Here is a 23,381-nt window from a genome sequence, read left to right as displayed (position 1 = left end):
CCCACCCCCCGGCCCGGGCAGGCGCCCTCCGCCACCCCGGGCGCGGCGCGGGAGGCGGTCAGTCCATCAGTCGGGCCGGCAGGCGAGCATGCAGGCAGGCAGGCAGGCAGGCAGGCAGGCAGGCGTTCAGGCGGGCCGCACAGGGCGGGCGGAGGAGGGCTGAGGAGCGGCGGGCGCCCGGCCTGGAGAGGCGCAGAGCAGGCTCTTGGGGCGCCCAGCGGCAGGCGCAGACGTCTACGGCCATACCACCCTGAACGCGCCCGATCTCGTCTGATCTCGGAAGCTAAGCAGGGTCGGGCCTGGTTAGTACTTGGATGGGAGACCGCCTGGGAATACCGGGTGCTGTAGGCTTTTTTTCTTCGGCCTTCCTGTCCGTCCCTTTGCCGCCAACACCCCCCTCGCCCAACGCGGCGGCGGCGGCGGCGGCGGCGGCGGCGGCGGCGGCGGCGCCCTCCGGACGACCCCTGCCATGGCCCCCGCCCCGCCGGGACCACCGCAGGGCGCCGCGGGGCACCGAGGGCGCCCGCTGCACGGGCAGGACGCCACTACATACACCACACACCTCCTCTTCCTCCCAGCCCTTCAACCTCGCAGCCCTTCAACGACGCCCACCCGCATCCTAGCCGGCCGCGCGTCCCAGGGGGCCGAGGGGGCCGAGGGGGCCCGAAGGGGCCCAGGGAGGGGACGGGGCGACAGCCGGAACCTCGGGGCGGGGGCGCGGGGGGGCGGTGCGGTCGCTGGGGGGAGACGGGTGGGGGCTGGATCCCGTCCTCGCAGGCCTGCGAGGCCCTCGGTGGGGCCGAGGGGGGGGTGCTTGGGAGCCGGGGGCCGGGGGCCGGGCCTGCCTGCGGGCCCTCCTCGCCCCGCCCCAGGCCCCGCCCCCAGGCCCGCCCCCAGCCCCTAGCACCGCCCCCAGCGACCAAGCCACCCAGCCACCCGCAACACCCCCCCCACCTTCGGCCCGGGCCCGCCTGCACCTTCTCTCCGAAGGACATGCCCTCCGTCCCCCGCGGACCACCGTCCCTTCGGCCCTCAGCCCCGGGGTCCACGCTCCGCGTGCCCAGGACACCAACCAGACGGCCCGACCGCCGGGGGCCTCAGGCCCCCCGTTGGCGCCGGGCTCCGCGCTCCGTGACCCCGCGACAGCCAAGACCACAGCGACGCGGGGGCGGCCGGCACCCAGGCCCAAAGAGCCGCTCGGGACACAGCAAGACACACCACAGACACTCGCTCCGCGCCTGGGCCAGGGCGCCGCGCACGCACGCAGGCACACGGCCCCGCGGCGGTTCGGCTGATGGGCATGAATGGGAGCGGAACGGCATCCCTGACCCCGTGGCTGCAGGGCCTGCGGCTGCCAGGGCTCCTGACGCAGCTCCAGGGCCTGCGCCCCTCCGGCGGGGTGGCTGCCTCGCCCCCACAGGCCGTGTGGCCCAGCTCCGAGTGCCTGTGTCCTTCCGTCTGTCTGTGTGTGTGTGTGTCGTGGGCACCTGTGTCTGTGTCCCTGCCTGTGCGACGATGGGGTCCGGCGGCGCGGGCGGCCCCGGCTTGGCTTTGAGCCAGGCGGGCTGAAGAACAGGAGAGGCCAGGGGCCCGCCGGCGCCGGCCCCGGCCCGCGGCACACCCCGACACCCCCCCGCAGCCCCCAGGCCCCAGCCCCCGGCCCCCGGCCCCCGGCCCCCAGCGAGCGGCCCGATGTGGGGCGGCGTGCCATCCGGGGAGCCGAGCGGCGGCGACGAGCCCGACAGGCCGGGGACGGGAGCGCGCCCGGGCTCCCGCGACAGACTCGGCTCCGGGGTGCGGGACGCGTCTTGGCCCCCACCCCCCGGCCCGGGCAGGCGCCCTCCGCCACCCCGGGCGCGGCGCGGGAGGCGGTCAGTCCATCAGTCGGGCCGGCAGGCGAGCATGCAGGCAGGCAGGCAGGCAGGCAGGCAGGCGTTCAGGCGGGCCGCACAGGGCGGGCGGAGGAGGGCTGAGGAGCGGCGGGCGCCCGGCCTGGAGAGGCGCAGAGCAGGCTCTTGGGGCGCCCAGCGGCAGGCGCGGACGTCTACGGCCATACCACCCTGAACGCGCCCGATCTCGTCTGATCTCGGAAGCTAAGCAGGGTCGGGCCTGGTTAGTACTTGGATGGGAGACCGCCTGGGAATACCGGGTGCTGTAGGCTTTTTTTCTTCGGCCTTCCTGTCCGTCCCTTTGCCGCCAACACCCCCCTCGCCCAACGCGGCGGCGGCGGCGGCGGCGGCGGCGGCGGCGGCGCCCTCCGGACGACCCCTGCCATGGCCCCCGCCCCGCCGGGACCACCGCAGGGCGCCGCGGGGCACCGAGGGCGCCCGCTGCACGGGCAGGACGCCACTACATACACCACACACCTCCTCTTCCTCCCAGCCCTTCAACCTCGCAGCCCTTCAACGACGCCCACCCGCATCCTAGCCGGCCGCGCGTCCCAGGGGGCCGAGGGGGCCGAGGGGGCCCGAAGGGGCCCAGGGAGGGGACGGGGCGACAGCCGGAACCTCGGGGCGGGGGCGCGGGGGGGCGGTGCGGTCGCTGGGGGGAGACGGGTGGGGGCTGGATCCCGTCCTCGCAGGCCTGCGAGGCCCTCGGTGGGGCCGAGGGGGGGGGTGCTTGGGAGCCGGGGGCCGGGGGCCGGGCCTGCCTGCGGGCCCTCCTCGCCCCGCCCCAGGCCCCGCCCCCAGGCCCGCCCCCAGCCCCTAGCACCGCCCCCAGCGACCAAGCCACCCAGCCACCCGCAACACCCCCCCCACCTTCGGCCCGGGCCCGCCTGCACCTTCTCTCCGAAGGACATGCCCTCCGTCCCCCGCGGACCACCGTCCCTTCGGCCCTCAGCCCCGGGGGCCACGCTCCGCGTGCCCAGGACACCAACCAGACGGCCCGACCGCCGGGGGCCTCAGGCCCCCCGTTGGCGCCGGGCTCCGCGCTCCGTGACCCCGCGACAGCCAAGACCACAGCGACGCGGGGGCGGCCGGCACCCAGGCCCAAAAGAGCCGCTCGGGACACAGCAAGACACACCACAGACACTCGCTCCGCGCCTGGGCCAGGGCGCCGCGCACGCACGCAGGCACACGGCCCCGCGGCGGTTCGGCTGATGGGCAGGAATGGGAGCGGAACGGCATCCCTGACCGCGTGGCTGCAGGGCCTGCGGCTGCCAGGGCTCCTGACGCAGCTCCAGGGCCTGCGCCCCTCCGGCGGGGTGGCTGCCTCGCCCCCACAGGCCGTGTGGCCCAGCTCCGAGTGCCTGTGTCCTTCCGTCTGTCTGTGTGTGTGTGTGTCGTGGGCACCTGTGTCTGTGTCCCTGCCTGTGCGACGATGGGGTCCGGCGGCGCGGGCGGCCCCGGCTTGGCTTTGAGCCAGGCGGGCTGAAGAACAGGAGAGGCCAGGGGCCCGCCGGCGCCGGCCCCGGCCCGCGGCACACCCCGACACCCCCCCGCAGCCCCCAGGCCCCAGCCCCCGGCCCCCGGCCCCCGGCCCCCGGCCCCCAGCGAGCGGCCCGATGTGGGGCGGCGTGCCATCCGGGGAGCCGAGCGGCGGCGACGAGCCCGACAGGCCGGGGACGGGAGCGCGCCCGGGCTCCCGCGACAGACTCGGCTCCGGGGTGCGGGACGCGTCTTGGCCCCCACCCCCCGGCCCGGGCAGGCGCCCTCCGCCACCCCGGGCGCGGCGCGGGAGGCGGTCAGTCCATCAGTCGGGCCGGCAGGCGAGCATGCAGGCAGGCAGGCAGGCAGGCAGGCAGGCGTTCAGGCGGGCCGCACAGGGCGGGCGGAGGAGGGCTGAGGAGCGGCGGGCGCCCGGCCTGGAGAGGCGCAGAGCAGGCTCTTGGGGCGCCCAGCGGCAGGCGCGGACGTCTACGGCCATACCACCCTGAACGCGCCCGATCTCGTCTGATCTCGGAAGCTAAGCAGGTTCGGGCCTGGTTAGTACTTGGATGGGAGACCGCCTGGGAATACCGGGTGCTGTAGGCTTTTTTTCTTCGGCCTTCCTGTCCGTCCCTTTGCCGCCAACACCCCCCTCGCCCAACGCGGCGGCGGCGGCGGCGGCGGCGGCGGCGGCGGCGGCGCCCTCCGGACGACCCCTGCCATGGCCCCCGCCCCGCCGGGACCACCGCAGGGCGCCGCGGGGCACCGAGGGCGCCCGCTGCACGGGCAGGACGCCACTACATACACCACACACCTCCTCTTCCTCCCAGCCCTTCAACCTCGCAGCCCTTCAACGACGCCCACCCGCATCCTAGCCGGCCGCGCGTCCCAGGGGGCCGAGGGGGCCGAGGGGGCCCGAAGGGGCCCAGGGAGGGGACGGGGCGACAGCCGGAACCTCGGGGCGGGGGCGCGGGGGGGCGGTGCGGTCGCTGGGGGGAGACGGGTGGGGGCTGGATCCCGTCCTCGCAGGCCTGCGAGGCCCTCGGTGGGGCCGAGGGGGGGGGTGCTTGGGAGCCGGGGGCCGGGGGCCGGGCCTGCCTGCGGGCCCTCCTCGCCCCGCCCCAGGCCCCGCCCCCAGGCCCGCCCCCAGCCCCTAGCAATTCCCTGGCACCGCCCCCAGCGACCAAGCCACCCAGCCACCCGCAACACCCCCCCACCTTCGGCCCGGGCCCGCCTGCACCTTCTCTCCGAAGGACATGCCCTCCGTCCCCCGCGGACCACCGTCCCTTCGGCCCTCAGCCCCGGGGGGCCGAGGGGGCCGAGGGGGCCCGAAGGGGCCCAGGGAGGGGACGGGGCGACAGCCGGAACCTCGGGGCGGGGGCGCGGGGGGGCGGTGCGGTCGCTGGGGGGAGACGGGTGGGGGCTGGATCCCGTCCTCGCAGGCCTGCGAGGCCCTCGGTGGGGCCGAGGGGGGGGGTGCTTGGGAGCCGGGGGCCGGGGGCCGGGCCTGCCTGCGGGCCCGCCTCGCCCCGCCCCAGGCCCCGCCCCCAGGCCCGCCCCCAGCCCCTAGCACCGCCCCCAGCGACCAAGCCACCCAGCCACCCGCAACACCCCCCCCACCTTCGGCCCGGGCCCGCCTGCACCTTCTCTCCGAAGGACATGCCCTCCGTCCCCCGCGGACCACCGTCCCTTCGGCCCTCAGCCCCGGGGTCCACGCTCCGCGTGCCCAGGACACCAACCAGACGGCCCGACCGCCGGGGGCCTCAGGCCCCCCGTTGGCGCCGGGCTCCGCGCTCCGTGACCCCGCGACAGCCAAGACCACAGCGACGCGGGGGCGGCCGGCACCCAGGCCCAAAGAGCCGCTCGGGACACAGCAAGACACACCACAGACACTCGCTCCGCGCCTGGGCCAGGGCGCCGCGCACGCACGCAGGCACACGGCCCCGCGGCGGTTCGGCTGATGGGCAGGAATGGGAGCGGAACGGCATCCCTGACCGCGTGGCTGCAGGGCCTGCGGCTGCCAGGGCTCCTGACGCAGCTCCAGGGCCTGCGCCCCTCCGGCGGGGTGGCTGCCTCGCCCCCACAGGCCGTGTGGCCCAGCTCCGAGTGCCTGTGTCCTTCCGTCTGTCTGTGTGTGTGTGTGTCGTGGGCACCTGTGTCTGTGTCCCTGCCTGTGCGACGATGGGGTCCGGCGGCGCGGGCGGCCCCGGCTTGGCTTTGAGCCAGGCGGGCTGAAGAACAGGAGAGGCCAGGGGCCCGCCGGCGCCGGCCCCGGCCCGCGGCACACCCCGACACCCCCCCGCAGCCCCCAGGCCCCAGCCCCCGGCCCCCGGCCCCCGGCCCCCGGCCCCCAGCGAGCGGCCCGATGTGGGGCGGCGTGCCATCCGGGGAGCCGAGCGGCGGCGACGAGCCCGACAGGCCGGGGACGGGAGCGCGCCCGGGCTCCCGCGACAGACTCGGCTCCGGGGTGCGGGACGCGTCTTGGCCCCCACCCCCCGGCCCGGGCAGGCGCCCTCCGCCACCCCGGGCGCGGCGCGGGAGGCGGTCAGTCCATCAGTCGGGCCGGCAGGCGAGCATGCAGGCAGGCAGGCAGGCAGGCAGGCAGGCGTTCAGGCGGGCCGCACAGGGCGGGCGGAGGAGGGATGAGGAGCGGCGGGCGCCCGGCCTGGAGAGGCGCAGAGCAGGCTCTTGGGGCGCCCAGCGGCAGGCGCGGACGTCTACGGCCATACCACCCTGAACGCGCCCGATCTCGTCTGATCTCGGAAGCTAAGCAGGTTCGGGCCTGGTTAGTACTTGGATGGGAGACCGCCTGGGAATACCGGGTGCTGTAGGCTTTTTTTCTTCGGCCTTCCTGTCCGTCCCTTTGCCGCCAACACCCCCCTCGCCCAACGCGGCGGCGGCGGCGGCGGCGGCGGCGGCGGCGACGGCGGCGCCCTCCGGACGACCCCTGCCATGGCCCCCGCCCCGCCGGGACCACCGCAGGGCGCCGCGGGGCACCGAGGGCGCCCGCTGCACGGGCAGGACGCCACTACATACACCACACACCTCCTCTTCCTCCCAGCCCTTCAACCTCGCAGCCCTTCAACGACGCCCACCCGCATCCTAGCCGGCCGCGCGTCCCAGGGGGCCGAGGGGGCCGAGGGGGCCCGAAGGGGCCCAGGGAGGGGACGGGGCGACAGCCGGAACCTCGGGGCGGGGGCGCGGGGGGGCGGTGCGGTCGCTGGGGGGAGACGGGTGGGGGCTGGATCCCGTCCTCGCAGGCCTGCGAGGCCCTCCGTGGGGCCGAGGGGGGGGTGCTTGGGAGCCGGGGGCCGGGGGCCGGGCCTGCCTGCGGGCCCTCCTCGCCCCGCCCCAGGCCCCGCCCCCAGGCCCGCCCCCAGCCCCTAGCACCGCCCCCAGCGACCAAGCCACCCAGCCACCCGCAACACCCCCCCCACCTTCGGCCCGGGCCCGCCTGCACCTTCTCTCCGAAGGACATGCCCTCCGTCCCCCGCGGACCACCGTCCCTTCGGCCCTCAGCCCCGGGGTCCACGCTCCGCGTGCCCAGGACACCAACCAGACGGCCCGACCGCCGGGGGCCTCAGGCCCCCCGTTGGCGCCGGGATCCGCGCTCCGTGACCCCGCGACAGCCAAGACCACAGCGACGCGGGGGCGGCCGGCACCCAGGCCCAAAGAGCCGCTCGGGACACAGCAAGACACACCACAGACACTCGCTCCGCGCCTGGGCCAGGGCGCCGCGCACGCACGCAGGCACACGGCCCCGCGGCGGTTCGGCTGATGGGCAGGAATGGGAGCGGAACGGCATCCCTGACCGCGTGGCTGCAGGGCCTGCGGCTGCCAGGGCTCCTGACGCAGCTCCAGGGCCTGCGCCCCTCCGGCGGGGTGGCTGCCTCGCCCCCACAGGCCGTGTGGCCCAGCTCCGAGTGCCTGTGTCCTTCCGTCTGTCTGTGTGTGTGTGTGTCGTGGGCACCTGTGTCTGTGTCCCTGCCTGTGCGACGATGGGGTCCGGCGGCGCGGGCGGCCCCGGCTTGGCTTTGAGCCAGGCGGGCTGAAGAACAGGAGAGGCCAGGGGCCCGCCGGCGCCGGCCCCGGCCCGCGGCACACCCCGACACCCCCCCGCAGCCCCCAGGCCCCAGCCCCCGGCCCCCGGCCCCCGGCCCCCGGCCCCCAGCGAGCGGCCCGATGTGGGGCGGCGTGCCATCCGGGGAGCCGAGCGGCGGCGACGAGCCCGACAGGCCGGGGACGGGAGCGCGCCCGGGCTCCCGCGACAGACTCGGCTCCGGGGTGCGGGACGCGTCTTGGCCCCCACCCCCCGGCCCGGGCAGGCGCCCTCCGCCACCCCGGGCGCGGCGCGGGAGGCGGTCAGTCCATCAGTCGGGCCGGCAGGCGAGCATGCAGGCAGGCAGGCAGGCAGGCAGGCAGGCAGGCGTTCAGGCGGGCCGCACAGGGCGGGCGGAGGAGGGCTGAGGAGCGGCGGGCGCCCGGCCTGGAGAGGCGCAGAGCAGGCTCTTGGGGCGCCCAGCGGCAGGCGCGGACGTCTACGGCCATACCACCCTGAACGCGCCCGATCTCGTCTGATCTCGGAAGCTAAGCAGGGTCGGGCCTGGTTAGTACTTGGATGGGAGACCGCCTGGGAATACCGGGTGCTGTAGGCTTTTTTTCTTCGGCCTTCCTGTCCGTCCCTTTGCCGCCAACACCCCCCTCGCCCAACGCGGCGGCGGCGGCGGCGGCGGCGGCGGCGGCGGCGGCGGCGGCGCCCTCCGGACGACCCCTGCCATGGCCCCCGCCCCGCCGGGACCACCGCAGGGCGCCGCGGGGCACCGAGGGCGCCCGCTGCACGGGCAGGACGCCACTACATACACCACACACCTCCTCTTCCTCCCAGCCCTTCAACCTCGCAGCCCTTCAACGACGCCCACCCGCATCCTAGCCGGCCGCGCGTCCCAGGGGGCCGAGGGGGCCGAGGGGGCCCGAAGGGGCCCAGGGAGGGGACGGGGCGACAGCCGGAACCTCGGGGCGGGGGCGCGGGGGGGCGGTGCGGTCGCTGGGGGGAGACGGGTGGGGGCTGGATCCCGTCCTCGCAGGCCTGCGAGGCCCTCGGTGGGGCCGAGGGGGGGGGTGCTTGGGAGCCGGGGGCCGGGGGCCGGGCCTGCCTGCGGGCCCTCCTCGCCCCGCCCCAGGCCCCGCCCCCAGGCCCGCCCCCAGCCCCTAGCACCGCCCCCAGCGACCAAGCCACCCAGCCACCCGCAACACCCCCCCCACCTTCGGCCCGGGCCCGCCTGCACCTTCTCTCCGAAGGACATGCCCTCCGTCCCCCGCGGACCACCGTCCCTTCGGCCCTCAGCCCCGGGGGCCACGCTCCGCGTGCCCAGGACACCAACCAGACGGCCCGACCGCCGGGGGCCTCAGGCCCCCCGTTGGCGCCGGGCTCCGCGCTCCGTGACCCCGCGACAGCCAAGACCACAGCGACGCGGGGGCGGCCGGCACCCAGGCCCAAAAGAGCCGCTCGGGACACAGCAAGACACACCACAGACACTCGCTCCGCGCCTGGGCCAGGGCGCCGCGCACGCACGCAGGCACACGGCCCCGCGGCGGTTCGGCTGATGGGCAGGAATGGGAGCGGAACGGCATCCCTGACCCCGTGGCTGCAGGGCCTGCGGCTGCCAGGGCTCCTGACGCAGCTCCAGGGCCTGCGCCCCTCCGGCGGGGTGGCTGCCTCGCCCCCACAGGCCGTGTGGCCCAGCTCCGAGTGCCTGTGTCCTTCCGTCTGTCTGTGTGTGTGTGTGTCGTGGGCACCTGTGTCTGTGTCCCTGCCTGTGCGACGATGGGGTCCGGCGGCGCGGGCGGCCCCGGCTTGGCTTTGAGCCAGGCGGGCTGAAGAACAGGAGAGGCCAGGGGCCCGCCGGCGCCGGCCCCGGCCCGCGGCACACCCCGACACCCCCCCGCAGCCCCCAGGCCCCAGCCCCCGGCCCCCGGCCCCCGGCCCCCGGCCCCCAGCGAGCGGCCCGATGTGGGGCGGCGTGCCATCCGGGGAGCCGAGCGGCGGCGACGAGCCCGACAGGCCGGGGACGGGAGCGCGCCCGGGCTCCCGCGACAGACTCGGCTCCGGGGTGCGGGACGCGTCTTGGCCCCCACCCCCCGGCCCGGGCAGGCGCCCTCCGCCACCCCGGGCGCGGCGCGGGAGGCGGTCAGTCCATCAGTCGGGCCGGCAGGCGAGCATGCAGGCAGGCAGGCAGGCAGGCAGGCAGGCAGGCGTTCAGGCGGGCCGCACAGGGCGGGCGGAGGAGGGCTGAGGAGCGGCGGGCGCCCGGCCTGGAGAGGCGCAGAGCAGGCTCTTGGGGCGCCCAGCGGCAGGCGCGGACGTCTACGGCCATACCACCCTGAACGCGCCCGATCTCGTCTGATCTCGGAAGCTAAGCAGGGTCGGGCCTGGTTAGTACTTGGATGGGAGACCGCCTGGGAATACCGGGTGCTGTAGGCTTTTTTTCTTCGGCCTTCCTGTCCGTCCCTTTGCCGCCAACACCCCCCTCGCCCAACGCGGCGGCGGCGGCGGCGGCGGCGGCGGCGGCGGCGGCGGCGCCCTCCGGACGACCCCTGCCATGGCCCCCGCCCCGCCGGGACCACCGCAGGGCGCCGCGGGGCACCGAGGGCGCCCGCTGCACGGGCAGGACGCCACTACATACACCACACACCTCCTCTTCCTCCCAGCCCTTCAACCTCGCAGCCCTTCAACGACGCCCACCCGCATCCTAGCCGGCCGCGCGTCCCAGGGGGCCGAGGGGGCCGAGGGGGCCCGAAGGGGCCCAGGGAGGGGACGGGGCGACAGCCGGAACCTCGGGGCGGGGGCGCGGGGGGGCGGTGCGGTCGCTGGGGGGAGACGGGTGGGGGCTGGATCCCGTCCTCGCAGGCCTGCGAGGCCCTCGGTGGGGCCGAGGGGGGGGTGCTTGGGAGCCGGGGGCCGGGGGCCGGGCCTGCCTGCGGGCCCTCCTCGCCCCGCCCCAGGCCCCGCCCCCAGGCCCGCCCCCAGCCCCTAGCACCGCCCCCAGCGACCAAGCCACCCAGCCACCCGCAACACCCCCCCCACCTTCGGCCCGGGCCCGCCTGCACCTTCTCTCCGAAGGACATGCCCTCCGTCCCCCGCGGACCACCGTCCCTTCGGCCCTCAGCCCCGGGGTCCACGCTCCGCGTGCCCAGGACACCAACCAGACGGCCCGACCGCCGGGGGCCTCAGGCCCCCCGTTGGCGCCGGGCTCCGCGCTCCGTGACCCCGCGACAGCCAAGACCACAGCGACGCGGGGGCGGCCGGCACCCAGGCCCAAAGAGCCGCTCGGGACACAGCAAGACACACCACAGACACTCGCTCCGCGCCTGGGCCAGGGCGCCGCGCACGCACGCAGGCACACGGCCCCGCGGCGGTTCGGCTGATGGGCATGAATGGGAGCGGAACGGCATCCCTGACCCCGTGGCTGCAGGGCCTGCGGCTGCCAGGGCTCCTGACGCAGCTCCAGGGCCTGCGCCCCTCCGGCGGGGTGGCTGCCTCGCCCCCACAGGCCGTGTGGCCCAGCTCCGAGTGCCTGTGTCCTTCCGTCTGTCTGTGTGTGTGTGTGTCGTGGGCACCTGTGTCTGTGTCCCTGCCTGTGCGACGATGGGGTCCGGCGGCGCGGGCGGCCCCGGCTTGGCTTTGAGCCAGGCGGGCTGAAGAACAGGAGAGGCCAGGGGCCCGCCGGCGCCGGCCCCGGCCCGCGGCACACCCCGACACCCCCCCGCAGCCCCCAGGCCCCAGCCCCCGGCCCCCGGCCCCCGGCCCCCAGCGAGCGGCCCGATGTGGGGCGGCGTGCCATCCGGGGAGCCGAGCGGCGGCGACGAGCCCGACAGGCCGGGGACGGGAGCGCGCCCGGGCTCCCGCGACAGACTCGGCTCCGGGGTGCGGGACGCGTCTTGGCCCCCACCCCCCGGCCCGGGCAGGCGCCCTCCGCCACCCCGGGCGCGGCGCGGGAGGCGGTCAGTCCATCAGTCGGGCCGGCAGGCGAGCATGCAGGCAGGCAGGCAGGCAGGCAGGCAGGCGTTCAGGCGGGCCGCACAGGGCGGGCGGAGGAGGGCTGAGGAGCGGCGGGCGCCCGGCCTGGAGAGGCGCAGAGCAGGCTCTTGGGGCGCCCAGCGGCAGGCGCGGACGTCTACGGCCATACCACCCTGAACGCGCCCGATCTCGTCTGATCTCGGAAGCTAAGCAGGGTCGGGCCTGGTTAGTACTTGGATGGGAGACCGCCTGGGAATACCGGGTGCTGTAGGCTTTTTTTCTTCGGCCTTCCTGTCCGTCCCTTTGCCGCCAACACCCCCCTCGCCCAACGCGGCGGCGGCGGCGGCGGCGGCGGCGGCGGCGGCGCCCTCCGGACGACCCCTGCCATGGCCCCCGCCCCGCCGGGACCACCGCAGGGCGCCGCGGGGCACCGAGGGCGCCCGCTGCACGGGCAGGACGCCACTACATACACCACACACCTCCTCTTCCTCCCAGCCCTTCAACCTCGCAGCCCTTCAACGACGCCCACCCGCATCCTAGCCGGCCGCGCGTCCCAGGGGGCCGAGGGGGCCGAGGGGGCCCGAAGGGGCCCAGGGAGGGGACGGGGCGACAGCCGGAACCTCGGGGCGGGGGCGCGGGGGGGCGGTGCGGTCGCTGGGGGGAGACGGGTGGGGGCTGGATCCCGTCCTCGCAGGCCTGCGAGGCCCTCGGTGGGGCCGAGGGGGGGGGTGCTTGGGAGCCGGGGGCCGGGGGCCGGGCCTGCCTGCGGGCCCTCCTCGCCCCGCCCCAGGCCCCGCCCCCAGGCCCGCCCCCAGCCCCTAGCAATTCCCTGGCACCGCCCCCAGCGACCAAGCCACCCAGCCACCCGCAACACCCCCCCACCTTCGGCCCGGGCCCGCCTGCACCTTCTCTCCGAAGGACATGCCCTCCGTCCCCCGCGGACCACCGTCCCTTCGGCCCTCAGCCCCGGGGGGCCGAGGGGGCCGAGGGGGCCCGAAGGGGCCCAGGGAGGGGACGGGGCGACAGCCGGAACCTCGGGGCGGGGGCGCGGGGGGGCGGTGCGGTCGCTGGGGGGAGACGGGTGGGGGCTGGATCCCGTCCTCGCAGGCCTGCGAGGCCCTCGGTGGGGCCGAGGGGGGGGGTGCTTGGGAGCCGGGGGCCGGGGGCCGGGCCTGCCTGCGGGCCCTCCTCGCCCCGCCCCAGGCCCCGCCCCCAGGCCCGCCCCCAGCCCCTAGCACCGCCCCCAGCGACCAAGCCACCCAGCCACCCGCAACACCCCCCCCACCTTCGGCCCGGGCCCGCCTGCACCTTCTCTCCGAAGGACATGCCCTCCGTCCCCCGCGGACCACCGTCCCTTCGGCCCTCAGCCCCGGGGGCCACGCTCCGCGTGCCCAGGACACCAACCAGACGGCCCGACCGCCGGGGGCCTCAGGCCCCCCGTTGGCGCCGGGCTCCGCGCTCCGTGACCCCGCGACAGCCAAGACCACAGCGACGCGGGGACGGCCGGCACCCAGGCCCAAAAGAGCCGCTCGGGACACAGCAAGACACACCACAGACACTCGCTCCGCGCCTGGGCGAGGGCGCCGCGCACGCACGCAGGCACACGGCCCCGCGGCGGTTCGGCTGATGGGCAGGAATGGGAGCGGAACGGCATCCCTGACCGCGTGGCTGCAGGGCCTGCGGCTGCCAGGGCTCCTGACGCAGCTCCAGGGCCTGCGCCCCTCCGGCGGGGTGGCTGCCTCGCCCCCACAGGCCGTGTGGCCCAGCTCCGAGTGCCTGTGTCCTTCCGTCTGTCTGTGTGTGTGTGTGTCGTGGGCACCTGTGTCTGTGTCCCTGCCTGTGCGACGATGGGGTCCGGCGGCGCGGGCGGCCCCGGCTTGGCTTTGAGCCAGGCGGGCTGAAGAACAGGAGAGGCCAGGGGCCCGCCGGCGCCGGCCCCGGCCCGCGGCACACCCCGACACCCCCCCGCAGCCCCCAGGCCCCAGCCCCCGGCCCCCGGCCCCCGGCCCCCGGCCCCCAGCGAGCGGCCCGATGTGGGGCGGCGTGCCATCCGGGGAGCCGAGCGGCGGCGACGAGCCCGACAGGCCGGGGACGGGAGCGCGCCCGGGCTCCCGCGACAGACTCGGCTCCGGGGTGCGGGACGCGTCTTGGCCCCCACCCCCCGGCCCGGGCAGGCGCCCTCCGCCACCCCGGGCGCGGCGCGGGAGGCGGTCAGTCCATCAGTCGGGCCGGCAGGCGAGCATGCAGGCAGGCAGGCAGGCAGGCAGGCAGGCAGGCGTTCAGGCGGGCCGCACAGGGCGGGCGGAGGAGGGCTGAGGAGCGGCGGGCGCCCGGCCTGGAGAGGCGCAGAGCAGGCTCTTGGGGCGCCCAGCGGCAGGCGCGGACGTCTACGGCCATACCACCCTGAACGCGCCCGATCTCGTCTGATCTCGGAAGCTAAGCAGGGTCGGGCCTGGTTAGTACTTGGATGGGAGACCGCCTGGGAATACCGGGTGCTGTAGGCTTTTTTTCTTCGGCCTTCCTGTCCGTCCCTTTGCCGCCAACACCCCCCTCGCCCAACGCGGCGGCGGCGGCGGCGGCGGCGGCGGCGGCGCCCTCCGGACGACCCCTGCCATGGCCCCCGCCCCGCCGGGACCACCGCAGGGCGCCGCGGGGCACCGAGGGCGCCCGCTGCACGGGCAGGACGCCACTACATACACCACACACCTCCTCTTCCTCCCAGCCCTTCAACCTCGCAGCCCTTCAACGACGCCCACCCGCATCCTAGCCGGCCGCGCGTCCCAGGGGGCCGAGGGGGCCGAGGGGGCCCGAAGGGGCCCAGGGAGGGGACGGGGCGACAGCCGGAACCTCGGGGCGGGGGCGCGGGGGGGCGGTGCGGTCGCTGGGGGGAGACGGGTGGGGGCTGGATCCCGTCCTCGCAGGCCTGCGAGGCCCTCGGTGGGGCCGAGGGGGGGGTGCTTGGGAGCCGGGGGCCGGGGGCCGGGCCTGCCTGCGGGCCCTCCTCGCCCCGCCCCAGGCCCCGCCCCCAGGCCCGCCCCCAGCCCCTAGCACCGCCCCCAGCGACCAAGCCACCCAGCCACCCGCAACACCCCCCCCACCTTCGGCCCGGGCCCGCCTGCACCTTCTCTCCGAAGGACATGCCCTCCGTCCCCCGCGGACCACCGTCCCTTCGGCCCTCAGCCCCGGGGTCCACGCTCCGCGTGCCCAGGACACCAACCAGACGGCCCGACCGCCGGGGGCCTCAGGCCCCCCGTTGGCGCCGGGCTCCGCGCTCCGTGACCCCGCGACAGCCAAGACCACAGCGACGCGGGGGCGGCCGGCACCCAGGCCCAAAAGAGCCGCTCGGGACACAGCAAGACACACCACAGACACTCGCTCCGCGCCTGGGCCAGGGCGCCGCGCACGCACGCAGGCACACGGCCCCGCGGCGGTTCGGCTGATGGGCAGGAATGGGAGCGGAACGGCATCCCTGACCCCGTGGCTGCAGGGCCTGCGGCTGCCAGGGCTCCTGACGCAGCTCCAGGGCCTGCGCCCCTCCGGCGGGGTGGCTGCCTCGCCCCCACAGGCCGTGTGGCCCAGCTCCGAGTGCCTGTGTCCTTCCGTCTGTCTGTGTGTGTGTGTGTCGTGGGCACCTGTGTCTGTGTCCCTGCCTGTGCGACGATGGGGTCCGGCGGCGCGGGCGGCCCCGGCTTGGCTTTGAGCCAGGCGGGCTGAAGAACAGGAGAGGCCAGGGGCCCGCCGGCGCCGGCCCCGGCCCGCGGCACACCCCGACACCCCCCCGCAGCCCCCAGGCCCCAGCCCCCGGCCCCCGGCCCCCGGCCCCCGGCCCCCAGCGAGCGGCCCGATGTGGGGCGGCGTGCCATCCGGGGAGCCGAGCGGCGGCGACGAGCCCGACAGGCCGGGGACGGGAGCGCGCCCGGGCTCCCGCGACAGACTCGGCTCCGGGGTGCGGGACGCGTCTTGGCCCCCACCCCCCGGCCCGGGCAGGCGCCCTCCGCCACCCCGGGCGCGGCGCGGGAGGCGGTCAGTCCATCAGTCGGGCCGGCAGGCGAGCATGCAGGCAGGCAGGCAGGCAGGCAGGCAGGCAGGCGTTCAGGCGGGCCGCACAGGGCGGGCGGAGGAGGGCTGAGGAGCGGCGGGCGCCCGGCCTGGAGAGGCGCAGAGCAGGCTCTTGGGGCGCCCAGCGGCAGGCGCGGACGTCTACGGCCATACCACCCTGAACGCGCCCGATCTCGTCTGATCTCGGAAGCTAAGCAGGGTCGGGCCTGGTTAGTACTTGGATGGGAGACCGCCTGGGAATACCGGGTGCTGTAGGCTTTTTTTCTTCGGCCTTCCTGTCCGTCCCTTTGCCGCCAACACCCCCCTCGCCCAACGCGGCGGCGGCGGCGGCGGCGGCGGCGGCGGCGGCGGCGGCGGCGCCCTCCGGACGACCCCTGCCATGGCCCCCGCCCCGCCGGGACCACCGCAGGGCGCCGCGGGGCACCGAGGGCGCCCGCTGCACGGGCAGGACGCCACTACATACACCACACACCTCCTCTTCCTCCCAGCCCTTCAACCTCGCAGCCCTTCAACGACGCCCACCCGCATCCTAGCCGGCCGCGCGTCCCAGGGGGCCGAGGGGGCCGAGGGGGCCCGAAGGGGCCCAGGGAGGGGACGGGGCGACAGCCGGAACCTCGGGGCGGGGGCGCGGGGGGGCGGTGCGGTCGCTGGGGGGAGACGGGTGGGGGCTGGATCCCGTCCTCGCAGGCCTGCGAGGCCCTCGGTGGGGCCGAGGGGGGGGTGCTTGGGAGCCGGGGGCCGGGGGCCGGGCCTGCCTGCGGGCCCTCCTCGCCCCGCCCCAGGCCCCGCCCCCAGGCCCGCCCCCAGCCCCTAGCACCGCCCCCAGCGACCAAGCCACCCAGCCACCCGCAACACCCCCCCCACCTTCGGCCCGGGCCCGCCTGCACCTTCTCTCCGAAGGACATGCCCTCCGTCCCCCGCGGACCACCGTCCCTTCGGCCCTCAGCCCCGGGGGCCACGCTCCGCGTGCCCAGGACACCAACCAGACGGCCCGACCGCCGGGGGCCTCAGGCCCCCCGTTGGCGCCGGGCTCCGCGCTCCGTGACCCCGCGACAGCCAAGACCACAGCGACGCGGGGGCGGCCGGCACCCAGGCCCAAAAGAGCCGCTCGGGACACAGCAAGACACACCACAGACACTCGCTCCGCGCCTGGGCGAGGGCGCCGCGCACGCACGCAGGCACACGGCCCCGCGGCGGTTCGGCTGATGGGCAGGAATGGGAGCGGAACGGCATCCCTGACCGCGTGGCTGCAGGGCCTGCGGCTGCCAGGGCTCCTGACGCAGCTCCAGGGCCTGCGCCCCTCCGGCGGGGTGGCTGCCTCGCCCCCACAGGCCGTGTGGCCCAGCTCCGAGTGCCTGTGTCCTTCCGTCTGTCTGTGTGTGTGTGTGTCGTGGGCACCTGTGTCTGTGTCCCTGCCTGTGCGACGATGGGGTCCGGCGGCGCGGGCGGCCCCGGCTTGGCTTTGAGCCAGGCGGGCTGAAGAACAGGAGAGGCCAGGGGCCCGCCGGCGCCGGCCCCGGCCCGCGGCACACCCCGACACCCCCCCGCAGCCCCCAGGCCCCAGCCCCCGGCCCCCGGCCCCCGGCCCCCGGCCCCCAGCGAGCGGCCCGATGTGGGGCGGCGTGCCATCCGGGGAGCCGAGCGGCGGCGACGAGCCCGACAGGCCGGGGACGGGAGCGCGCCCGGGCTCCCGCGACAGACTCGGCTCCGGGGTGCGGGACGCGTCTTGGCCCCCACCCCCCGGCCCGGGCAGGCGCCCTCCGCCACCCCGGGCGCGGCGCGGGAGGCGGTCAGTCCATCAGTCGGGCCGGCAGGCGAGCATGCAGGCAGGCAGGCAGGCAGGCAGGCAGGCAGGCGTTCAGGCGGGCCGCACAGGGCGGGCGGAGGAGGGCTGAGGAGCGGCGGGCGCCCGGCCTGGAGAGGCGCAGAGCAGGCTCTTGGGGCGCCCAGCGGCAGGCGCGGACGTCTACGGCCATACCACCCTGAACGCGCCCGATCTCGTCTGATCTCGGAAGCTAAGCAGGGTCGGGCCTGGTTAGTACTTGGATGGGAGACCGCCTGGGAATACCGGGTGCTGTAGGCTTTTTTTCTTCGGCCTTCCTGTCCGTCCCTTTGCCGCCAACACCCCCCTCGCCCAACGCGGCGGCGGCGGCGGCGGCGGCGGCGGCGGCGGCGGCGGCGGCGGCGCCCTCCGGACGACCCCTGCCATGGCCCCCGCCCCGCCGGGACCACCGCAGGGCGCCGCGGGGCACCGAGGGCGCCCGCTGCACGGGCAGGACGCCACTACATACACCACACACCTCCTCTTCCTCCCAGCCCTTCAACCTCGCAGCCCTTCAACGACGCCCACCCGCATCCTAGCCGGCCGCGCGTCCCAGGGGGCCGAGGGGGCCGAGGGGGCCCGAAGGGGCCCAGGGAGGGGACGGGGCGACAGCCGGAACCTCGGGGCGGGGGCGCGGGGGGGCGGTGCGGTCGCTGGGGGGAGACGGGTGGGGGCTGGATCCCGTCCTCGCAGGCCTGCGAGGCCCTCGGTGGGGCCGAGGGGGGGGGTGCTTGGGAGCCGGGGGCCGGGGGCCGGGCCTGCCTGCGGGCCCTCCTCGCCCCGCCCCAGGCCCCGCCCCCAGGCCCGCCCCCAGCCCCTAGCACCGCCCCCAGCGACCAAGCCACCCAGCCACCCGCAACACCCCCCCCACCTTCGGCCCGGGCCCGCCTGCACCTTCTCTCCGAAGGACATGCCCTCCGTCCCCCGCGGACCACCGTCCCTTCGGCCCTCAGCCCCGGGGGCCACGCTCCGCGTGCCCAGGACACCAACCAGACGGCCCGACCGCCGGGGGCCTCAGGCCCCCCGTTGGCGCCGGGCTCCGCGCTCCGTGACCCCGCGACAGCCAAGACCACAGCGACGCGGGGGCGGCCGGCACCCAGGCCCAAAAGAGCCGCTCGGGACACAGCAAGACACACCACAGACACTCGCTCCGCGCCTGGGCCAGGGCGCCGCGCACGCACGCAGGCACACGGCCCCGCGGCGGTTCGGCTGATGGGCAGGAATGGGAGCGGAACGGCATCCCTGACCGCGTGGCTGCAGGGCCTGCGGCTGCCAGGGCTCCTGACGCAGCTCCAGGGCCTGCGCCCCTCCGGCGGGGTGGCTGCCTCGCCCCCACAGGCCGTGTGGCCCAGCTCCGAGTGCCTGTGTCCTTCCGTCTGTCTGTGTGTGTGTGTGTCGTGGGCACCTGTGTCTGTGTCCCTGCCTGTGCGACGATGGGGTCCGGCGGCGCGGGCGGCCCCGGCTTGGCTTTGAGCCAGGCGGGCTGAAGAACAGGAGAGGCCAGGGGCCCGCCGGCGCCGGCCCCGGCCCGCGGCACACCCCGACACCCCCCCGCAGCCCCCAGGCCCCAGCCCCCGGCCCCCGGCCCCCGGCCCCCGGCCCCCAGCGAGCGGCCCGATGTGGGGCGGCGTGCCATCCGGGGAGCCGAGCGGCGGCGACGAGCCCGACAGGCCGGGGACGGGAGCGCGCCCGGGCTCCCGCGACAGACTCGGCTCCGGGGTGCGGGACGCGTCTTGGCCCCCACCCCCCGGCCCGGGCAGGCGCCCTCCGCCACCCCGGGCGCGGCGCGGGAGGCGGTCAGTCCATCAGTCGGGCCGGCAGGCGAGCATGCAGGCAGGCAGGCAGGCAGGCAGGCAGGCAGGCGTTCAGGCGGGCCGCACAGGGCGGGCGGAGGAGGGCTGAGGAGCGGCGGGCGCCCGGCCTGGAGAGGCGCAGAGCAGGCTCTTGGGGCGCCCAGCGGCAGGCGCGGACGTCTACGGCCATACCACCCTGAACGCGCCCGATCTCGTCTGATCTCGGAAGCTAAGCAGGGTCGGGCCTGGTTAGTACTTGGATGGGAGACCGCCTGGGAATACCGGGTGCTGTAGGCTTTTTTTCTTCGGCCTTCCTGTCCGTCCCTTTGCCGCCAACACCCCCCTCGCCCAACGCGGCGGCGGCGGCGGCGGCGGCGGCGGCGGCGGCGGCGGCGGCGGCGCCCTCCGGACGACCCCTGCCATGGCCCCCGCCCCGCCGGGACCACCGCAGGGCGCCGCGGGGCACCGAGGGCGCCCGCTGCACGGGCAGGACGCCACTACATACACCACACACCTCCTCTTCCTCCCAGCCCTTCAACCTCGCAGCCCTTCAACGACGCCCACCCGCATCCTAGCCGGCCGCGCGTCCCAGGGGGCCGAGGGGGCCGAGGGGGCCCGAAGGGGCCCAGGGAGGGGACGGGGCGACAGCCGGAACCTCGGGGCGGGGGCGCGGGGGGGCGGTGCGGTCGCTGGGGGGAGACGGGTGGGGGCTGGATCCCGTCCTCGCAGGCCTGCGAGGCCCTCGGTGGGGCCGAGGGGGGGGGTGCTTGGGAGCCGGGGGCCGGGGGCCGGGCCTGCCTGCGGGCCCTCCTCGCCCCGCCCCAGGCCCCGCCCCCAGGCCCGCCCCCAGCCCCTAGCACCGCCCCCAGCGACCAAGCCACCCAGCCACCCGCAACACCCCCCCCACCTTCGGCCCGGGCCCGCCTGCACCTTCTCTCCGAAGGACATGCCCTCCGTCCCCCGCGGACCACCGTCCCTTCGGCCCTCAGCCCCGGGGGCCACGCTCCGCGTGCCCAGGACACCAACCAGACGGCCCGACCGCCGGGGGCCTCAGGCCCCCCGTTGGCGCCGGGCTCCGCGCTCCGTGACCCCGCGACAGCCAAGACCACAGCGACGCGGGGGCGGCCGGCACCCAGGCCCAAAAGAGCCGCTCGGGACACAGCAAGACACACCACAGACACTCGCTCCGCGCCTGGGCCAGGGCGCCGCGCACGCACGCAGGCACACGGCCCCGCGGCGGTTCGGCTGATGGGCAGGAATGGGAGCGGAACGGCATCCCTGACCGCGTGGCTGCAGGGCCTGCGGCTGCCAGGGCTCCTGACGCAGCTCCAGGGCCTGCGCCCCTCCGGCGGGGTGGCTGCCTCGCCCCCACAGGCCGTGTGGCCCAGCTCCGAGTGCCTGTGTCCTTCCGTCTGTCTGTGTGTGTGTGTGTCGTGGGCACCTGTGTCTGTGTCCCTGCCTGTGCGACGATGGGGTCCGGCGGCGCGGGCGGCCCCGGCTTGGCTTTGAGCCAGGCGGGCTGAAGAACAGGAGAGGCCAGGGGCCCGCCGGCGCCGGCCCCGGCCCGCGGCACACCCCGACACCCCCCCGCAGCCCCCAGGCCCCAGCCCCCGGCCCCCGGCCCCCGGCCCCCGGCCCCCAGCGAGCGGCCCGATGTGGGGCGGCGTGCCATCCGGGGAGCCGAGCGGCGGCGACGAGCCCGACAGGCCGGGGACGGGAGCGCGCCCGGGCTCCCGCGACAGACTCGGCTCCGGGGTGCGGGACGCGTCTTGGCCCCCACCCCCCGGCCCGGGCAGGCGCCCTCCGCCACCCCGGGCGCGGCGCGGGAGGCGGTCAGTCCATCAGTCGGGCCGGCAGGCGAGCATGCAGGCAGGCAGGCAGGCAGGCAGGCAGGCAGGCGTTCAGGCGGGCCGCACAGGGCGGGCGGAGGAGGGCTGAGGAGCGGCGGGCGCCCGGCCTGGAGAGGCGCAGAGCAGGCTCTTGGGGCGCCCAGCGGCAGGCGCGGACGTCTACGGCCATACCACCCTGAACGCGCCCGATCTCGTCTGATCTCGGAAGCTAAGCAGGGTCGGGCCTGGTTAGTACTTGGATGGGAGACCGCCTGGGAATACCGGGTGCTGTAGGCTTTTTTTCTTCGGCCTTCCTGTCCGTCCCTTTGCCGCCAACACCCCCCTCGCCCAACGCGGCGGCGGCGGCGGCGGCGGCGGCGGCGGCGGCGGCGGCGGCGGCGCCCTCCGGACGACCCCTGCCATGGCCCCCGCCCCGCCGGGACCACCGCAGGGCGCCGCGGGGCACCGAGGGCGCCCGCTGCACGGGCAGGACGCCACTACATACACCACACACCTCCTCTTCCTCCCAGCCCTTCAACCTCGCAGCCCTTCAACGACGCCCACCCGCATCCTAGCCGGCCGCGCGTCCCAGGGGGCCGAGGGGGCCGAGGGGGCCCGAAGGGGCCCAGGGAGGGGACGGGGCGACAGCCGGAACCTCGGGGCGGGGGCGCGGGGGGGCGGTGCGGTCGCTGGGGGGAGACGGGTGGGGGCTGGATCCCGTCCTCGCAGGCCTGCGAGGCCCTCGGTGGGGCCGAGGGGGGGGGTGCTTGGGAGCCGGGGGCCGGGGGCCGGGCCTGCCTGCGGGCCCTCCTCGCCCCGCCCCAGGCCCCGCCCCCAGGCCCGCCCCCAGCCCCTAGCACCGCCCCCAGCGACCAAGCCACCCAGCCACCCGCAACACCCCCCCCACCTTCGGCCCGGGCCCGCCTGCACCTTCTCTCCGAAGGACATGCCCTCCGTCCCCCGCGGACCACCGTCCCTTCGGCCCTCAGCCCCGGGGGCCACGCTCCGCGTGCCCAGGACACCAACCAGACGGCCCGACCGCCGGGGGCCTCAGGCCCCCCGTTGGCGCCGGGCTCCGCGCTCCGTGACCCCGCGACAGCCAAGACCACAGCGACGCGGGGGCGGCCGGCACCCAGGCCCAAAAGAGCCGCTCGGGACACAGCAAGACACACCACAGACACTCGCTCCGCGCCTGGGCCAGGGCGCCGCGCACGCACGCAGGCACACGGCCCCGCGGCGGTTCGGCTGATGGGCAGGAATGGGAGCGGAACGGCATCCCTGACCCCGTGGCTGCAGGGCCTGCGGCTGCCAGGGCTCCTGACGCAGCTCCAGGGCCTGCGCCCCTCCGGCGGGGTGGCTGCCTCGCCCCCACAGGCCGTGTGGCCCAGCTCCGAGTGCCTGTGTCCTTCCGTCTGTCTGTGTGTGTGTGTGTCGTGGGCACCTGTGTCTGTGTCCCTGCCTGTGCGACGATGGGGTCCGGCGGCGCGGGCGGCCCCGGCTTGGCTTTGAGCCAGGCGGGCTGAAGAACAGGAGAGGCCAGGGGCCCGCCGGCGCCGGCCCCGGCCCGCGGCACACCCCGACACCCCCCCGCAGCCCCCAGGCCCCAGCCCCCGGCCCCCGGCCCCCGGCCCCCGGCCCCCAGCGAGCGGCCCGATGTGGGGCGGCGTGCCATCCGGGGAGCCGAGCGGCGGCGACGAGCCCGACAGGCCGGGGACGGGAGCGCGCCCGGGCTCCCGCGACAGACTCGGCTCCGGGGTGCGGGACGCGTCTTGGCCCCCACCCCCCGGCCCGGGCAGGCGCCCTCCGCCACCCCGGGCGCGGCGCGGGAGGCGGTCAGTCCATCAGTCGGGCCGGCAGGCGAGCATGCAGGCAGGCAGGCAGGCAGGCAGGCAGGCAGGCGTTCAGGCGGGCCGCACAGGGCGGGCGGAGGAGGGCTGAGGAGCGGCGGGCGCCCGGCCTGGAGAGGCGCAGAGCAGGCTCTTGGGGCGCCCAGCGGCAGGCGCGGACGTCTACGGCCATACCACCCTGAACGCGCCCGATCTCGTCTGATCTCGGAAGCTAAGCAGGGTCGGGCCTGGTTAGTACTTGGATGGGAGACCGCCTGGGAATACCGGGTGCTGTAGGCTTTTTTTCTTCGGCCTTCCTGTCCGTCCCTTTGCCGCCAACACCCCCCTCGCCCAACGCGGCGGCGGCGGCGGCGGCGGCGGCGGCGGCGGCGGCGGCGCCCTCCGGACGACCCCTGCCATGGCCCCCGCCCCGCCGGGACCACCGCAGGGCGCCGCGGGGCACCGAGGGCGCCCGCTGCACGGGCAGGACGCCACTACATACACCACACACCTCCTCTTCCTCCCAGCCCTTCAACCTCGCAGCCCTTCAACGACGCCCACCCGCATCCTAGCCGGCCGCGCGTCCCAGGGGGCCGAGGGGGCCGAGGGGGCCCGAAGGGGCCCAGGGAGGGGACGGGGCGACAGCCGGAACCTCGGGGCGGGGGCG

The 23,381-nt window shown here is 77.1% G+C and overlaps 13 non-coding genes across 13 annotated transcripts; all 13 read left to right on the top strand.

Annotated features, from left to right (window-relative positions):
• Nucleotides 1–232: 232 nt before the first annotated feature.
• LOC144309776 (5S ribosomal RNA) lies at nt 233–351 on the top strand. Its single transcript, XR_013375668.1, has one exon. It is a non-coding gene; the product is annotated as a 5S ribosomal RNA (ribosomal RNA).
• A 1,691-nt stretch (nt 352–2,042) lies between these two features.
• Nucleotides 2,043–2,161, top strand: LOC144309775 (5S ribosomal RNA). The gene has a single exon (XR_013375667.1). It is a non-coding gene; the product is annotated as a 5S ribosomal RNA (ribosomal RNA).
• Nucleotides 2,162–3,855: 1,694 nt separating this feature from the next.
• On the top strand, nt 3,856–3,974 carry LOC144309800 (5S ribosomal RNA). Its single transcript, XR_013375692.1, has one exon. It is a non-coding gene; the product is annotated as a 5S ribosomal RNA (ribosomal RNA).
• A 2,109-nt stretch (nt 3,975–6,083) lies between these two features.
• LOC144309799 (5S ribosomal RNA) lies at nt 6,084–6,202 on the top strand. Its single transcript, XR_013375691.1, has one exon. It is a non-coding gene; the product is annotated as a 5S ribosomal RNA (ribosomal RNA).
• Nucleotides 6,203–7,904: 1,702 nt separating this feature from the next.
• On the top strand, nt 7,905–8,023 carry LOC144309774 (5S ribosomal RNA). Its single transcript, XR_013375666.1, has one exon. It is a non-coding gene; the product is annotated as a 5S ribosomal RNA (ribosomal RNA).
• Nucleotides 8,024–9,730: 1,707 nt separating this feature from the next.
• On the top strand, nt 9,731–9,849 carry LOC144309773 (5S ribosomal RNA). The gene has a single exon (XR_013375665.1). It is a non-coding gene; the product is annotated as a 5S ribosomal RNA (ribosomal RNA).
• Nucleotides 9,850–11,540: 1,691 nt separating this feature from the next.
• LOC144309772 (5S ribosomal RNA) lies at nt 11,541–11,659 on the top strand. Its single transcript, XR_013375664.1, has one exon. It is a non-coding gene; the product is annotated as a 5S ribosomal RNA (ribosomal RNA).
• Nucleotides 11,660–13,770: 2,111 nt separating this feature from the next.
• On the top strand, nt 13,771–13,889 carry LOC144309771 (5S ribosomal RNA). The gene has a single exon (XR_013375663.1). It is a non-coding gene; the product is annotated as a 5S ribosomal RNA (ribosomal RNA).
• Nucleotides 13,890–15,583: 1,694 nt separating this feature from the next.
• On the top strand, nt 15,584–15,702 carry LOC144309770 (5S ribosomal RNA). The gene has a single exon (XR_013375662.1). It is a non-coding gene; the product is annotated as a 5S ribosomal RNA (ribosomal RNA).
• A 1,706-nt stretch (nt 15,703–17,408) lies between these two features.
• Nucleotides 17,409–17,527, top strand: LOC144309768 (5S ribosomal RNA). The gene has a single exon (XR_013375660.1). It is a non-coding gene; the product is annotated as a 5S ribosomal RNA (ribosomal RNA).
• A 1,710-nt stretch (nt 17,528–19,237) lies between these two features.
• Nucleotides 19,238–19,356, top strand: LOC144309767 (5S ribosomal RNA). Its single transcript, XR_013375659.1, has one exon. It is a non-coding gene; the product is annotated as a 5S ribosomal RNA (ribosomal RNA).
• Nucleotides 19,357–21,066: 1,710 nt separating this feature from the next.
• LOC144309766 (5S ribosomal RNA) lies at nt 21,067–21,185 on the top strand. The gene has a single exon (XR_013375658.1). It is a non-coding gene; the product is annotated as a 5S ribosomal RNA (ribosomal RNA).
• A 1,710-nt stretch (nt 21,186–22,895) lies between these two features.
• Nucleotides 22,896–23,014, top strand: LOC144309765 (5S ribosomal RNA). The gene has a single exon (XR_013375657.1). It is a non-coding gene; the product is annotated as a 5S ribosomal RNA (ribosomal RNA).
• The last annotated feature ends 367 nt before the right edge of the window (nt 23,015–23,381 follow it).

The sequence above is a fragment of the Canis aureus genome, unplaced genomic scaffold, assembly GCF_053574225.1.
Source record: "Canis aureus isolate CA01 unplaced genomic scaffold, VMU_Caureus_v.1.0 ptg000210l_RagTag, whole genome shotgun sequence".
In the NCBI taxonomy this organism is placed as follows: Eukaryota; Metazoa; Chordata; class Mammalia; order Carnivora; family Canidae; genus Canis; species Canis aureus.
The sequence above is the reverse complement of the archived record's forward strand: the minus strand, read 5'-3'. Positions and strand labels throughout refer to the sequence as shown.